This window comes from Balaenoptera ricei, chromosome 1 (assembly GCF_028023285.1).
Source record: "Balaenoptera ricei isolate mBalRic1 chromosome 1, mBalRic1.hap2, whole genome shotgun sequence".
Taxonomy (NCBI): Eukaryota; Metazoa; Chordata; class Mammalia; order Artiodactyla; family Balaenopteridae; genus Balaenoptera; species Balaenoptera ricei.
In genome coordinates, this window is record NC_082639.1 from 74,881,223 (window position 1) to 74,899,305 (window position 18,083).

Sequence of the window (18,083 nt, forward strand, 5' to 3'; positions counted from 1 at the left end):
TTAAAACTTGGCTCATGTAGCTGTTGCTTTCTCATGGGCAAACAATATTTGGGGGTTAGCCTTCAATGAGCTTATGAAAAACACTGATGGTATAAGTTATCATGAATACTTAAAAGGAAGGATAGCAAATTGGATTTGCTAAATAGGAGCCTAAATTCAATGAAGTTCTCAAACATACAAGAGAAGATGACTGGAAGCTTAAAGTCTGAATGTCCTACGTGTAAAGAGGAAATGAGAATTCACAGTTTGCATTCTTAAACTTGGCTCCAATTTAAATTATTGTTTCTCCTTTTATATCCCTTTCATTTCCAGTTATGTTATTTTGCTATGCTTCATGCATCTTTGTAAGCCGCTTTTACAAAATGAGGGGCGGTATGATTACATAATTTCGAACGGTTCTTCTACAAACATGTTTTTAAATTATAAACCAAAATACAAATTATAAACAATACAAAACACAAGTTTCTTGTACAAGATTCAAATATGAAAAATTAAAAGTTCTATTGGACTTAACACAACTGTATACATTTGTCAAAGCCCACTGAATTGCACAATTAAAGCTTGTGAATTTTATTGTATGGAAATTATATTTCAATAAAGCTGATTTATAAAAAAAAGATGAAGTCCTGTTTCTCCCCCTCTATCCCATCTTTCTCTTTTCTCTTCTCCCTTTCCCTATGGGAAACCACTATTAAGTTTGATATGAGTCCTTCAGATCATTTTTTACACATATACATACTCAAAACAAAACCTGTTTATCTCCCACTGAGCTTGTCAGTGAAGGAGCCTGAACATCTCAATTTCTAGGGGTCCCAAAGTCCACTTCTCTCAAAGTCTGGTAACAAAAGCCTCTGCAGGTTTTGTACTCGTGAAGGCAATTTCTGTGATTGTCTTACAGTTATGACATTTTTGCCCAGAAGTAGTTCCAATGCCTGTAAATAATATGTTACACAAAAACTGAATAAATATTGGGATTTTATATAGCTATTTAATTCCCTCCTACTGAAGAACACTCTTGCTGTCATGAGCTACTTGATCTTCAGGAGTCACTGCTGTCGCTAAATGCATCAGGGATAAAAGCACCTGAACTGTGATACGCTCAGTAACTGAAATTTCTGTGAAACAGAGGTGACAAATCTCATTCACGTTTTAGGATGGGTTTTCTTAACCTCAGCACTATTGACATTTTGGGCTGGAAAATTCTTTGCTGTGAGGACTGTCCTGTGCATTGTAGGACATTTAGCAGCATCCCTGGCTTCTACCCACTACATGCCAGGAGTATCCACTTCCCTGCCCCCCACATTATGACAAAAATACCTCCAGATATTGTTGGATGCACCCCTGGGCGGGAGGGAGGGGCAAATTTGTCTCTGGTTGAGAACCACTGTTTTTAGGAGAAAGCTATCAAATCTATTCATATTTTAAAAGAGGAGCAGATACTTATGGGAGACAGGAGGAAAAACAACCAGAAAAAGAAAGAGAGAGGAATCAAACTTCCAAATAAGTATACCATTTACTCTTCTATTCTTCCTCTGAATGAATAAGATCCCTGATAAGAAATGGATTGGTATTTAAGAAAAACACCGTTGTCCCCACATATCCTGTACAAGAAACCCAAATCCCCTGTAAAGGACAACCAAGCCATGGCTGATGAAGAAAGCAGCCGTCCTCACCTCACCTACTCCTGTGTGGGGAGTTACCTGGGCTCTCTGCATTTCAGGTTTTACATTTCTGAAATGGGGAGGAGAAATCGTGGTTTCCTTCTGGATTTGGCCTTTGTTCGTGTCAGACAGTGAATGCTGATAAGTACGCTGAGAACTTGGGAAAGTGACATCATTTTATCAAGCCCACTTCTCTTTTACGGAGGTTCGGAGAGAGAAAAAATTAAGTGACTTACCTCAAATCACGCAAAGGTAGTGAACTGCAAAGCTAGGACTAGATCCTGGATCTCACGACTCAGTCCAGGCCTTTTCTAATGACCTTGGTTTGGTGGAGAGAATTTAAGTGGGACATGGGGCTTCCCTGGTGGCTCAGTGGTTGAGAATCCACCTGCCAATGCAGGGGACACAGGTTCGAGCCCTGGTCCGGGAAGATCCCACATGCCACAGAGCAACTAAGCCTGTGCGCCACAACTACTCAGCCTATGCTCTAGAGCCCGCGAGCCACAACTACTGAGCCCGTGTGCCACAACTACTGAAGCCCACACGCCTAGAGCCTGTGCTCCGCAACAAGAGAAGCCACCACAATGAGAAGCCCGCGCACCGCAATCAAGAGTAGCCCCCGCTCGCCGCAACTAGAGAAAGCCCGCGCGCAGCAACGAAGACCCAACGCAGCCAAAAATAAATAAAATAAATTAAAAAAAAAAAAAAGAATTTAAGTGGGACAAAGAGGAACCATATCAACCCCTCCTCAGCCCCCTCCTCCACTCCCAAGTTAAGGAGTCTCTCTTCCCTTCAAGATCTATTCCTTGATTTGTGGAATGTCCTAGACCAGTGGCTCTCAACCTTGGCTACACGTTAGAATCATCTGGGGAGCTTTAAAAAATATATAGATTTCTGAGCTCCAACCGTAGAGATTTTTTATTTACTTGGTCTAGGGTGGGGAAAAACGTCACCGTTTCTTTTTAAATGCTTCCCCAGGTGACTCTAAATATGTAGACAGGATTGAGAACCACCATTCTGTGCCCTCTCTATAATTTCTACTAATTTGGGGGGTAGAGGGTGGTAGGGGAAAGGAGGCAGGTTATTCTCATGTTGTCTCTGGCTCCACTGAATTAGATCCCTGCAGAGACACAATTATTTTACAGGTGCTATTCCTCTTTTAAATGATGTCAACATAAGCAGGGACCTCAGCCTTTCTTTGATTGCCTGAAAAAGAAAACCCTGTTCACCTGGGTGATAGATTTTTCTCAAGTTTGGCAGGTTGGAGTATTGCAGTAATATAGACACTTAGAATACGAAATGCTGGTGTTCTTCAAAGACTTGACAACTCTGGTTTGTGGTTCAGATCTCTTCTCTTTCCCTTTTCTCTCCTCTTTCCCTATCTCCACATTCCTATTACTTCTAACAAAGGACAGTTTTGCTTTCTCTTTTGCTGTATTGTCTCCTGCTGATCCCAAGCCTTCAAGGGTCTCACCTTTCACCCCAAAGGACTTATTGTATTTTCCTAAACAAAGGCACTTCTCTCCCTAAGAAGAATGCAGCGTTTAGCTCTTCCAAGGGCCTATGGACATTGTGGTTGCCTCCCACACATCTATTCTCTGCTTTCTTAGCAATCACCCCAGTTTTCACTTGTAAATCCACACCTCTCTGTGCAGCCCCCATAATCTGGGGGAAGCTAATTCCACCTCTGACTCCAGGACTGAGACTCTAGGCCAAAGGTTCCTTTCTTGGTTCACAGTACCTGTAAGTCTCTCATTAATATTTTCATGGTGCCTTTAGGCCAAGAAAAGAAAATGAAACCAAAACCAAAACCAACAAATAAAATAAACCCCTACAAATCTAACACTTCTGTTTATTAAGTAGTTAGGTCCAAACAACTTAATAGTAGAACTGTGTGTGATGTCTGACAGGTGTATCTGTGTTCTTTTTGAAAAATTTAAATTTCTGCCATGGTGCCCCTGTGAGTTTGTTTGTGGTGCCCCAGTGTGCCTCGACGCAGTCAGGAAACTGCAGGTCCAGAGAAATTCACCCCCTGGTTATATTAGTGGCTCAGGGATGGACAGATGATCGATTTGGACTAATAAGAATGGACAAGATCTGAAAGAAGCTTCCTTACTTTTCTGAGAGGACTGATGTCCCCCTCCCTGAATGTGTGTGAGGAGGCAAGTAGCCAGGAGCTGCTGGCAACCACTGTGCTCCCCTGAAGAAGAGCCAGCTTTATAATGAAGCTCATCTGTGGAAGGTGAAGAGAGAAGAAAGGAATCTGGTTCTTTGACAGCATCATTGAGCAGACCCATCAAACCTACCCTAAAGTCTGTATTACTTCAGAACTACATGGACCAGTAACTCTCCTCCACTGTTTCGGCCAGCTTGAACTGGGTTTTCTGTTCATGGCTAGTGAAGATAGTTTTTTATCACCGAGAACTAAATTTGGTTGTGACAGAAAGTACCTGCCCCCTCAAAACAACTTTTAAAAGTTTATTTCTCTCTCGTGTGAAAGGTGTTTTGAGGTTGTAGTGCAGTATAGTGACTTGACAGTCATCATGGGCTGAAGTTCTTCTAGCTTTTTGCTGTGTCATACCTGGGATACAGCCCTTGTCCTCATGGTATAAAATAGCTGTTTATGCTCTAACTATCACATCCCTTTCTCAAGATTCAGGAAGGGGAGAAGGGCACAACTCTTTCCTTTCAAATCCAGGCTTCCTGGATCTCATACAGAGCACCTCTACTTTCATATCATCGGGCAATACTTAGTCTCATTGTTATACGTAGGACAAAGAAAGCTGAGAAATGTGGACATTATTCCAAATGGCGATGTGCTCATATATATATTTTTTAAATAAATAAATAAATTTATTTATTTATTTATGGCTGTGTTGGGTCTTCGTTGCTGCGCACGGGCTTTCTCTAATTGTGGCAAGAGGGGGCTACTCTTCGTTGTGGTGCTTGGGCTTCTCATTGCGGTGGCTTCTCTTGTTGCGGAGCACGGGCTCTAGGCATGTGGGCTTCAGTAGTTGTGGCACGTGGGCTCAGCAGTTGTGGCTCATGGGCTCTAGAGTACAGGCTCAGTAGTTGCGGCGCACGGGCTTAGTTGCTCCACGGCATATGGGATCTTCCCGGACCAGGGCTTGATCCCGTGTCCCCTGCATCGGCAGGCGAATTCTTAACCACTGCACCACCAGGGAAGTCCCGGAAATGTGCTCATTTAAAACTCAAGGTTCAGTTAATAAGAAGGAAGGGTAGTATGGAAGTTGGAGAAGGCAACTGACTGTCATCAATTGGTTCAGAGAGTAATATTTTTTACATCCCCACTATTCATATTTTGACCTCCGCCCCTTTAGGTGATTGATATACTGTTTGGATTTGAGTCAAGGTATCCAAGTCATCTCAGGCGGACAGATGATTATTAGAAGCTTCCAGTGAGGCACAGTCATATCACTGGCCCTCTGTGCAGGGCCTGGCATGGGGTAGGCACTCAATACATACTCGTTACATGTTGACTGACTGAATGAATTATCTTTCAGCAGTGCATTTTGGCATTTCAGTAACTCTTAAAATCCTCGTAAAATCTCCTGATGCAATTTCCTATAAGACACATTCACTCAGAGCTCAACCTTCAGTGAAGAGCAAAGAAGAGCTGCCAGTTGGCGCTTGTGCCACAATCTTCCATGCAACCAATACTTGTTACTGAAGATCCAGCTTTAATCAGCTTTGGGTGCTCTCCAGGGGCCCTTCTCAAATTCTCCCTAACAAGCTCATGGATGGGACCACACAACTTCCTACCCAAGTAAACATCTGAGTTTCCTTCCTCTTTCCACTATTCCTACTTGAAGAATTTAGTATCCTGCTTGTTTTCAAGCCACAGGACTTCACACCTTCAGACTTTTCTATTCAAGTCTAAGAGCCTACGTGCCTAATGAGAATTAGAGCAATAAGCACTCACTGCAGATATACTGTATTTTAATATGCAAATGTTATCAACAGAGAGAAAGGCTCTAGATGGAACACATGATGTCGTTTATTCTGGAAGCATTTCCCCCTAAAAAGACACAGTATTTTAAAGAAAATTAGCTTTTCATAGGCACTTGTATTTCACTAGTGAAGTTTTGCATGGTTTTCTATTACATGAGAGTTATTTCTCTGAAGTGCCAGTTATGTTATTCAATAAGATACTATTCTGAATGATATTAGATGGCATTTTCTGTCCAAAGACACATGCAATTTACTTATAGCATGAATCTTCTCCCCCTGCCCTCAAATGCTAATGTATAGAAACTGATGTCTGGTGAACTCCAGACAGTCAGTACTTCTCACAGTGTGGTCTACAGATTACCTGCCTCCGAATCATGCAGTGGTTCCTGGGCTCCGTGCCAGGGTTGCCGAATCAGAATTTCTTGTGGAGAACCCCAGAAGTGTGATGTGCGTTTCAAATGTGCACTCTGTGTGATTCTTGGGTACGCTAAAGTTTAAAAACCACTAACTTAGGGTTTTCAAATTAAATTAACATCATCATCACACACATTACTGCTCCTAATATTACAACTACTAGTAGCTAATCTATACTGAACTATTATCACTTGCCAGGGTATGGATGGAAAAAGAAATGGACGATTAGAAAATGTGCACAGAATGTAACAGATTCAACACCTTTTATTTAGCTCCTAATAGGCTTTTTTTTTTTGAAACTCTGTACCAAGAGTCACCTCTGGATATGTGGTCACAGCTTTGAACTTGGTTCCACTTCAGAAAGAGATAAAAGGGAATGGCTTGTTGTAACCTATCTCCAAAGCTTTTTACATCTGTAGACAGGTAGTGTTTGGGTAATATTGGGCCCCAATGGCAGCATCCAGTGACCATAAATGAAAAACAGATTTAGAAATACTCTTAAAGATTGCTGGACTAATGTGACATTTTGAAAGATGAAAACAAGGAGAAATAGTAAGCAATTATTAAGAGCAGGGTAGTATTACTGGAGTGGTTTTGCAAGAAGGCGGTGGCAAATTTACTTTTTTTTTTACAATTAAAAAAATTTTTTATTGAAATATAGTTGATTTACAATATTGTGTTAATTTCAGGTATACAACAAAGTGATTCACTTATTCATATATATATATGAATATATATATTCTTTTTAAGATTCTTTTCCCTTATACGTTATTACAAGATATTGAGTATAGTTCCCTGTGCTATAAAGTAGGTTCTTGTTGGTTATCTATTTTATATATAGTAGTGTGTATATTTTAATCCCAAACTCCTAATTTATCCCCCCTACCCCAAATTTACTTTTGTTTCTCTTGCATGTCATTATGTCTAAGGATGGCTGAAATCCCAGTATTGTATCTGGCAGTGTGGATGTATTCCCTAGAAGCTGGAGAATAATTTAGGGTTAAAATGTCACTTCTAATTTAGTGTCTACGTTTTACCATATGCTTTATTAACCTTCAGCCAAGCAATAGGATCCTCATCAACACCTAGGGCATTTAATACATGTGACGTCCACGGAGAAACAGTAACCCGAAACTCAACCATTCTCCCTCCAGCTCAACTGACACGTTTCCTAATCTGTTCCACATCAAGAGTACTGGTGTTGGCCTGGTGAGAGCCTCACATAGGTCATGCTGTGATGTACAGTTTCGTCCCATGAGGCAGAAATCATCCTGGGTGTTTTGCAGTCTTCTGCCACCTCAATTCAGCCAAGAAACAATAGGACCCTGCTGGAGATGGAGGGCATGCAAATGTCAAAGTGATTTTTTTCGTGTGCTTTGAGAGTGAGTAGATAAAGATAATAAAAAAGAAATGGAAAAGGGTAAAGGACAGAGACTCCAAATTCAGATGAGCTCCTGTGTGCTGCCAATGGAAACTGAAATGGAAGCCAACCCCGTTAAGTGTCTTACAAGCTTAGACGTAGGACGTCTACCAGAGTTGCTGTCAGTTGGATGTGTCTGAGTACAGCTCAGTTCTCAAACTGTGAATCTAGGTCAGTGAGATCCAGCAACACATTCTGCCCACCAATTTTCTGTGGTTTGTTCCTGTGTTGATGGAGAGAACTGAATTCATGGTGACAGGGAGAGTTTGAACTCTTTTCCGAGAATTCCACCAAAGGCGCCCCATCTGGTAGTCATTTCTGAGGTAATTTTGTTGATCATTGTTCCCTAGGGCCTAGTACAGTGCCTGGTACACAACAGGAGTTCTATAAATATCTGTCCAAGTGTTGACCTGCTCCTTTTCCTTCCCCTGCCCTTTCAAGCCCATCAGTTACAATGTTCTGTTATTTCTCTACATAGAACTCACCTCCTGCACGGTGCTCTCCATTTTCACGCCTGCTTCCCCAGTCCAGACCCTCCTGTCCTTTATTTCCGGACTGTATGATGGCACCTAACTAGTTTTATTACCCCTAATCTTTCTTCCTGTTGATCATTCCAGGCATAATGTCAGACGGATCTTTTTGAAACACCACCTTTTACACCTTTGCTTAAAAAAACTTTTGAGCGGCTCCCCACAGCCTGCAGATAAGAAGACCTCGATTCCTTTACTTTTGGACCAGCCCCAACTTATTGCTTAGACCTTAAATCTCTTTCTTTCCCTGCACATACCCCTTGTTCTAGCCATCGTCTGCTGATTATAAAATAGATATCCCCCCAGTCGTCCTGTTAGTAGTGACCACTCATCCTCTGTGCCCGTATATGGCTTGCTGCTCATTCAGGTCCACCCAGACTTTGGCTCCCACCTCCTGTGATCACTCCATCCTCGGAACTCCCATCATTTCTACTAGGGCCTTGGGCCATTTAGTAGGCGTTTGCCTTAATCTTACACCCACACTGTCCTGTTTCTCCAGTTCAACTGGAGGGGTCTTGAGGGCAGAGACTGTTTCTCATCCATCTCAGTGTCCCCGTGTGTGAGACACTATCTTTCATACAGTTGCTGCTCAATAAATTGCTGTATGATGCTCAAGAAGCCCGAGCTTCAAACTCAGCTGTGCTCTTTTCAATCGTCTTTTGAAAAGCCTTTTTTGCAGAAGAGACAGCAATAAAAGGTTTTGGAAACCCTACCTTTTTTTTTTTTTTCTATCAGATTTTTATGTATGAATTAGGAAATGATGTTGTTTGTCAGATATCCAATTTAATAGTTATATACACAATTGAAGCCTCCTCAAAGAAAAATGGAACTAGGATGGAGTCTTCTGCGCTTTTCTATCCTTAAGCAGGAATGAAAAACTCAGCTAAGCACAAGTCTTCTATCACCTACAGCCACTGAAAGGACGATGTCACAGTGGTCAAGAGTCTACAGTGAACCCACTTTGGAACTATCTATATCACTGGGTGCTTTATAATTAAATGGTTGCTACTTTTTCCCAAGTTTGAGACACAGTCCTTCACCTTGACTGCCCGTCATGAAATTTCCAATGGGGAGGAACGAAGCTCTCATTCCCTAGAGAGGCTGATTCGACTTTGTTTTTTCAGGACAAGACTGAGTACAGGAGACAGGGGTCACACAGGGACAGCTGGAGGCAGAGCCAGAAGGACAACCTGTGAATTTGGATTCTAAGATCTCTGCTTTGCCCTCAAATCCATTTTGGCCCTTTTGATGGCCATGCTTCTTTAGTAGAATCAACATATGATTATTTTTAAAAGTAAGTTCTCTAATATCAGTATGAAGTTTAACCTTTTTTTTCCTCTTTGACACAAATCTCTGTACATCAAGATCAGGTCCTGTTGTTAGACTTTTCTGTGTGTATGTGTTGGGGGAGGGGGTATGGAAAAATGAGCCAAATGCAAATTTCCTATTCTCAGCAAATGATAAAATTAGTGATTTTTGATAACTCAAGAATATTTTCTTTGAATTTTATTTTATTTATTTTTTTATACAGCAGGTTCTTATTTGTTATCCATTTTATACATATTAGTGTATACATGTCAATCCCAATCTCCCAATTCATCACACTACCACCACCCCCACTGCTGCTTTCCCCGCTTTGTGCCCATATGTTTGTTCTCTACATCTGTGTCTCTATTTCTGCCTTGCAAACCGGTTCATCTGTACCATTTTTCTAGATTCCACATATATGTGTTAATATACGATACTTGCTTTTCTCTTTCTGACTTACTTCACTCTGTATGACAGTCTCTAGGTCCATCCATGTCTTTACAAATGACCCAATTGCATTCCTTTTTATGGCTGAGTAATATTCCATTGTATATGTGTACCACATCTTCTTTATTCATTCATCTGTCAATGGGCATTTAGGTTGCTTCCATGACCTGGCTATTGTAAATAGTGCTGCAATGAACACTGGGGTGCCTGTGTCTTTTTGAATTATGGTTTTCTCTGGGTATATGCCCAATAGTGGGATCGCTGGGTCATATAGTAATTCTATCTTTAGTTTTTTAAGGAACGTCCATACTGTTCTCCATAGTGGCTGTATCAGTTTACATTCCCACCAACAGTGCAAGAGGGTTCCCTTTTCTCCACACCCTCTCCAGCATTTGTTGTTTGTAGATTTTCTGATGATGCCCATTCTAACTGGTGTGAGGTGACACCTCATTGTAGTTTTGATTTGTATTTCTCTAATAATTAGTGATGTTGAGCAGCTTTTCATGAGCCTCTTGGTCATCTGTATGTCTTCTTTGGAGAAATGTCTATGTAGGTCTTCTGCCCATTTTGTGATTGGGTTGTTTGTTTTTTTAAGTATTGAGCTGCATGAGCTGTTTACATATTTTGGAGATTAATCCTTTGTCCATTGATTCATTTGCAAATATCTTCTCCCATTCTGAGGGTTGTCTTTTCATCTTGTTTATGGTTTCCTTTGCTGTGCAAAGGCTATTAAGTTTCATTAGGTCCCATTTGTTTATTTTTGTTTTTATTTCCATTACTCTAGGAGGTGGATCAAAAAAGATCTTGCTGTGATTTATGTCAAAGAGTGTTCTTCCTATGTTTTCCTCTAAGAGTTTTATAGCGTCCGGTCTTACATTTAGGTCTCGAATCCATTTTGAGTTTATTTTTGTGTACGGTGTTAGGGAGTGTTCTAATTTTATTCTTTTACATGTAGCTGTCCAGTTTACCCAGCACCACTTATTGAAGAAACTGTCTTTTCTCCATTGTATATCCTTGCCTCCTCTGTCATAGATTAGTTGACCATAGGTGTGTGGGTTTATCTCTGGGCTTTCTATCTTGTTCCATTGATCTATATTTCTTTTTTTGTGCAAGTACCATATTGTCTTGATTACTGTAGCTTTTTAGTATAGTCTGCAGTCCGGGAGCCTGATTCCTCCAGCTCCATTTTTTTCCCTCAAGACTGCTTTGGCTATTCGGGGTCTTTAGTGTCTCCATACAAATTTTAAGATTTTTTTGTTCTAGTTCTGTAAAAAATGCCACTGGTAATTTGATAGGGATTGCATTGACTCTGTAGATTGCTTTGGGTAGTATAGTCACTTTCATAATATTGATTCTTCCAATCCAAGAACATGGTATGTCTCTCCATCTGCTTGTGTCATCTTTGATTTCTTTCATCAGTGCTGTATAGTTTTCTGAGTACAGGTCTTTGACGTCCTTAGGTAGGTTTATTCCTAGGTATTTTATTCTTTTTGTTGCAATGGTGAATGGGATTGTTCCCTTAATTTCTCTTTCTGATCTTTTGTTGTTAGTGTCTAGGAATGCAAGAGATTTCTGTACTTTAAGTTTGTATCCTGCAACTTTACCAAATTCATTGATTAGCTCTAGTAGTTTTCTGGTGGCATCTTTAGGATTCTCTATGTATAGTATCATGTCATCTGCGAACAGTGACACTTTTACTTCTTCTTTTCCAATTTGTATTCCTTTTATTTCTTATTCTTCTCTGATTGCCGTGACTAGGACTTCCAAAACTATGTTGAATAATAGTGGTGAGAGTGGACAGCCTTGTCTTGTTCCTGATCTAAGAGGAAATGTTTTCAGCTTTTCACCATTGAGAATGATGTTTGCTGTGGGTTTGTCATATATGGCCTTTATTATGTTGAGGTAGGTTCCCTCTATGCCCACTTTCTGGAGAGTTTTTATCACAAATGGGTGTTGAATTTTGTCAAAAGCTTTTTCTGCATCTATTGAGATGATCATATGGTTTTTATTCTTCAATTTGTTAATATGGTGTATCACATTGATTGATTTGTGTATACTGAAGAATCCTTGCATCTCTGGGATAAATCCCACTTGATCATGGTGTATGATCCTTTTAATGTGCTGTTGGATTCTGCTGTCTAGTATTTTGTTGAGGGTTTTTGCATCTATATTCATCAGTGATATTGGTCTGTAATTTTCTTTTTTTTGTAGTATCTTTATCTGGTTTTGGTATCAGGGTGATGGTGGCCTCGTAGAATGAGTTTGGGAATGTTCCTTCCTCTGCAATTTTTTAGAAGAGTTCGAGAAAGATGGGAGTTAGCTCTTCTCTAAATGTTTGATAGAATTCACCTGTGAAGCCATCTGGTCCTGGACTTATGCTTGTTGGAAGATTTTTAATCACAGTTTCAATTTCATTACTTGTGATTGGTCTGTTCATAGTTTCTATTTCTTCCTGGTTCAGTCTTGGAAGGTTATACCTCTCTAAGAATTTGTCCATTTCTTCCAGGTTGTCCATTTTATTGGCATAGGGTTGCTTGTAGTAGTCTCTTAGGATGTTTTGTATTTCTGCGGTATGTGTTGTAACTTCTCCTTTTTCATTTCTAATTTTATTGATTTGAGTCCTCTCCCTCTTTTTCTTTTTTTTTTTTTTAAAGTCACCTACTTTATTTATTTAATTATTTATTTTTGGCTCTGTTGGGTCTTCGCTTCTGTGCGAGGGCTTTCTCTAGTTGCGGTGAGTGGGTGCCACTCTTCATCGCGGTGCGCAGGCCTCTCACTGTCGTGGCCTCTCTTGTTGCGGAGCACAGGCTCCAGACGCGCAGGCTCAGTAGATATGGCTCACGGGCCTAGTTGCTCTGTGGCATGTGGGATCTTCCCAGACCAGGGCTCGAACCCATGTCCCCTGCATTGGCAGGCAGATTCTCAACCACTGCGCCACCAGGGAAGCCCTCCCTCTTTTTCTTGATGAGTCTGGCTAAAGGTTTATCAATTTTGTTTATCTTCTCAAAGAACCAGCTTTTAGTTTTACTGATATTTGCTATTGTTTTCTTTGTTTCTATTTTATTTATTTCTGCTCTGATCTTTATGATTTCTTTCCTTCTACTAACTTTGGGTTTTGTTTGTCCTTCTTTCTCTAGTTCCTTTAGGTGTAAGGTTAGGTTGTTTATTTGAGATTTTTCTTGTTTCTTGGATAACTCAGAATATTTTAATAAAGAATTTTAGCATACCAAATGGATTGAGTGATGCCATTCAAGTTACTAACCAGTTAGGTGTTGTATTTTAAGCTATACAATGTTGAACTCTAGGCAGCAAAAGAGTAAGGAGTTTCTAACTTTCGATGGTTTTTAATTTGGATACTTTCTCTAACTTTTACTGCTGTTTGGAAGATGTTCTTTTGTACCTCTATTATAGACATAGTGATTGCTTCTTCTGGTGCACATTATTCAGGATCCTAAGCTAGATGCTTTTGGAAGTTGTAGGAATCCTTAAAGGCAATGGCTTTCAACTTAGTCTGTGCACCAGAATCACCTGTGGAGCTTTTAAAAGTGCAGATGCTTGGTAGAGGACAGATGTGTGGTTGCCAAGGGGGAGCGGGTCGGGGAGAGAAGGATTGGGAGTTTGGGAATAGCAGATGCAAACTATTACATATAGAATGGATAAACAACAAGGTCCTACCATCTTGCACAGGGATCTATATTCAATAGCCTGTGATAAACCATAATGGAAAAGAATATGAAAAAGAATGTGTGTGTATATATATATATATATATATATATATATATATATATATATATATGTATAACTGAATCACTTTGCTGTACAGCAGAAATAACACAAGATTGTAAATCAACTATACTTCAATAAAATAAATTTTAAAAAATGCAGATACCTGGGCTGGATACCAGATCCAGAGCATCAGAATTTTCTGAGATCGGCCCAGGGCAGTGTGTTTACAGAAAGGTCTTGAGGAGATTTTAATCCACAACTCTCACCGGGAACCACTAATTTAAGGTCACTCAGAGGCTTTTTCTTTCGTAAGCAAGAGTCTTGGATTGAAAGACCCCTTAAAAGGCCATTTGCTCAACCACCTAACAAGATGCTTGAGCTCCTGCAATGACATCCCATAGAGTCTGTTGAATACTTTTTGATGTCCATCATATAATGGATGGAACTGACAGCGCTTTAAATATAATTTCTTCCTTTTTTTTTCTTTGACATTTTCTTGAAAGCTCAGTAGAAAAAAAATTATTATTCCCTTTCTCCTACTTGGCTAATTTTGCCTTCTTCCTGCCTTGGGAATTACTGCTGATAATCAGCAAGGCTGTTTTGGTCTCACAGCTTCAGATTATTTATTGCCCTATCATGCCAAAGCATTTTATTTGGCCTTGCCAGCCTTGTTGGCATACAGCTCTGGGAATATTGTCAGATAAGGCAACTGCTGCCAGGAAAAGGAGCATAAACAGTTGTTACAAACTCAGAGTCTATTTGATTTGTGTGTTTTAATTTCTTAATTCAGGCATGGTAGATTATTTTTTTAAAAAATTATTGTCTTGTGGATCTGGTGAATACAACTGGAACAGACAACCTGATACTGAGACTAAATTAAACCTGCAATGGATTGTCAATTTGCCCTTCATAGTATAGACCCAAAGTGGGAAATCTTGTGGCTACAGACTGTAATTCCCTGTGGCAACAAATGAAAATGCAAAGTCTTTATTTTTCCATTTCAATCACCCTGTTGATACTAGTTACCTCTCATTCTGTCTTTTGGTTTTTGCTCTTGCTGTTCCAGTTGTCATTAAAGGAAATTCCAGGCGATTAAAAAAACATACAAAATCCAAACACATCAAGGATTTTTCCATCTTCATGTTTTATATGACCACCTATAAAATAACATGGACATTTTTGGACATAAAATCAATGCTGAAGCTGAGTCAAAATGAGAGGAAGTACTGAGTGACCTCTATTATATAGTTAGTCATTCAAAAGAAAAACACGCTGCATCCTATGCCATTGAAATTAGCTTAAAGCAAGCAGCCTATGTCCTCATTCAAGGAATCTTACAAATGTAATTCGTTATTTCAGGAAGTAGATAAAAAACTTAAAGACATTTCCATCCAAATGCATTATGATCATTTTAATTTAAAATTACAAGCATACTGGAATTCCATGTACTATATTTCAGCTCCATTTATATGACAAAGGCACAAAAAATGGAGTGGTGATCTCATAATTCTTTTCTTACCACATCCTTTTAGTACTTCTATTAAAAGTCTTCTTAAACAATAATTCACTGTGATACAAAAGAATAAAATTATTAATAAAAGAAAGGCCACTAAATAAAACTGCAGATGCCCTACGGAGAAAATACCTGGTCTCCTGTGTGGGGTTAGGTTAGGAAGGTGGGGATGCGCCTCTTGCCTCCCGGCCAGCAGATGATACACACCCCCCCGCCCCCCGCCCCCCCCCCCCCCCCAACATGTCAGTGCCACAAGTTCCTGGAGCTCCAAGCTTGGGTAGAGCAGCATCTTCCTCATCTGATTAGTTTCAGGAAAGTTTTAGCTAAGTGTCACTCTTCCCAACCTCCTTTCCTTCTCTCCCTCACTCCCTCCCTTTGTCCTTACTTCCTTCCGTCCTTTCTCTTCCCCCCAGTTGGCTGGAAGGCTGAATGCTACCAAGGAGACTGAGTTACAAATCATTACTGCGAGTCCCTCCTGAGGGCAAGAATTACGATCTGTCCTTCCGTGACAGAGAGCATGTAATTAATCCAGGTTTCTGGAAAGCAAGTCAATTTTGTCACAGATCTAGAAAAAGAACAGGTGAGATGTGGTGCAAATCTACTCTTTATCATGTCTTTTTTCCTCCCCAACTTTACTGACATATAAAGGACAATTAAAAATTGTATATATTTAAGGTTTACAAAGACCGGCAGGCAAGGGGAAATGGGGAGATATTGGTCAAGAGGTACGAAGTTTGTCTTTTTTTCCTTAGTTAAAAAAAAAACACCAGGCTAGTCTGTGGACAAGACAGGCATCGTATAGGCGATAAGCAGGGATTTGAGACTTAGACCCAGCTACTGGAGAATTGTTTCTGTAAGTTAATCACAGCCCACTTCCAACAATATATGTATTTTTATTAAACTTTAAAAATTAAAGTGTAACATACAAGATGGCCCTCCACACCATGACTCCCTCCCTCTTTTTAAAGTAACTACTATTCTGACTGCTAACAGCATAGAGTAGTTTTATCTCTTGTTTAACTTTAAGTGAATGAGATAATATAATATGTACTTTTTGGAGGTTGGATTCTGTTGCTCAAATTATGTTTGGAGCAGTAGTTCCAGCTGGGTGGCAACTGGAGTTCTCATCTTTTTGAGAAGACAAACATTCCTCCTGGAAGAGTACTAGTAGATCTACTGCCTACACACGAATTAATTACTCTTATAGTATTTTCTTTTATAGCTAGAGGAGCAGGATGAAGGTAGTGATTGCCCAGGGGCACGAAGGCAATGATGAAAAGTGTAGGAGAAAAACTATAGCAAGGGCAGATTGCTCTAAAGGCTAATTTTGCTTAGATAATAGTATTTGTAGGGTAAGACTTGGTATCAAATATCTTTAGAAATTTCAAATCAACCTAATCTCCAGTACTTTGGCCATATCAACAGTAAAATATGGTAATAATAGGTCCTCCTTTCTTCCTTCCCTGTATTAGATAAACTCTATGTTAAGTATGTATTAAATGTACTCTGCATTCTGGGCTTTTTAGCAGAGAATTGCTAGATGGATTATTTCATTTAAATATACAATGCATACACTATTAAATCTACTACAACCGAGACAGGCATGATGACTATCTCCATAAGAACCCACTTCATTAACCAAGAATAGATTGCAACCCATTACAAAGTGTTTCAAATGCAATAAGACTACCCAGAAACCCTTGGGCTCTCAGCTTTGCATGAATATGCAAGAAGTAGTTTTACAGACTCTGAAGGAAGCAAGTACTCAGCAAGCAGTGACAGATGTGGGACGCAATCAGGCTTTCAGTGTGTGGCACAGGAAGGCACAATTCACCTCTGTCTAAATGTTATGCCCTTAGAAGAAATGCCCAAGTCGCCAGGGGTTTCTCTACAGAGACAAGACTGAGACATCAAGATTTGCAAAGGAGAAACAGACATCTGAGACCAAACTCATACCTTCCCTGAAACAGGTCAGATCCTGGTAACAGCAAAAAATGGGAAGAGGGGAATAGTTGGAGAGAGGGGAGGATAAAGAGGGAGATTAGCTAGAACCAATCCATGGCAAAATAATTAGAAAAGGCTTTCCAACAGAAAAAGAATGGATATGGAGTAGGGCAGGCAACTGGGGAGAGGAGAATCAGGGTCCAGGTAATCTGATTCTGGAACCATGAGATCCTATTCAAAATGCCTTATTTCATCTGTTCTCAGTATTTTCACTTGCGAAATGGAGAAAATACACTTTCATTACTTGTAAATGATGTATTTGTCTCTGTCCATTTGTCTTCCTGCCTGTCTATATCAGTATTTATATGTCCAAATTAGTAGTAGGACTTACCCACTATCAATTTTACTGATTGGTTTAATGCAGGAGCCCAAACTGTTCTCAAATAAATAAGCAGTTCAATTCACTAAATCTGAATTTCACCAACCCACCTATTTCTGACCTGAGAACATGCCCTCATGGAGATCTCATTATTCTTCAGTTTGCTTTGCTCTCCTGCTTTTGCTACAAGGGAAGAGAACCTTTTTGATGCTAGGAACATGGCAGGTGGGCATTTGCCAACTCCACAGGCCCATAGTTTATGAAGCACATTTGCTGATGGAAAATTCAATCTCCAAAAATGTCTTTCTAGTCAGTGAGGGTTATTTATAGCTTCTGACACAGAAGGTTTCAAGTATAGAGTGAACATCACTATTAACACTAACTCAAATGAACTTTAAAGGAAGGAGGACTATAAAACCCTCATAGGATGCCCTTAAAAGATGTGGTCTTAGAGGACTTGACAATGGGAAAGGAAAGATTAAGGGAGAAATGTGAGTGAGTTGCCAAGGCATACAATGGGACTTGGGGCTTGGCTTTCTTTTTTCAGGTCATCAGTGGCCCTCTTTTCTGATTGCAGCGTCTTCCCCCTCCAATTTTTTTTTTTTTTTTTTTTGCGAAAGGAATGATGGCCCAACACCTCTGTAGCAGTACAGCCTCTTCTGCTCAGAGCCTATGGGTACCCAGACTCCTACTTCATGGAGATAAACTCATCTCTTGCTCACTTTTACGTCCCAACCTCTTTAGACGTCACCTGCCCCATCCAGCTATC

General features: G+C 40.0%; 1 protein-coding gene across 2 annotated transcripts in view; it reads right to left on the minus strand.

Moving 5' to 3' along the window:
- Positions 1–18,083, minus strand: part of DDAH1 (dimethylarginine dimethylaminohydrolase 1) — a 142,968-nt gene that overhangs the window by 13,965 nt on the left and 110,920 nt on the right. The window lies entirely within an intron of this gene.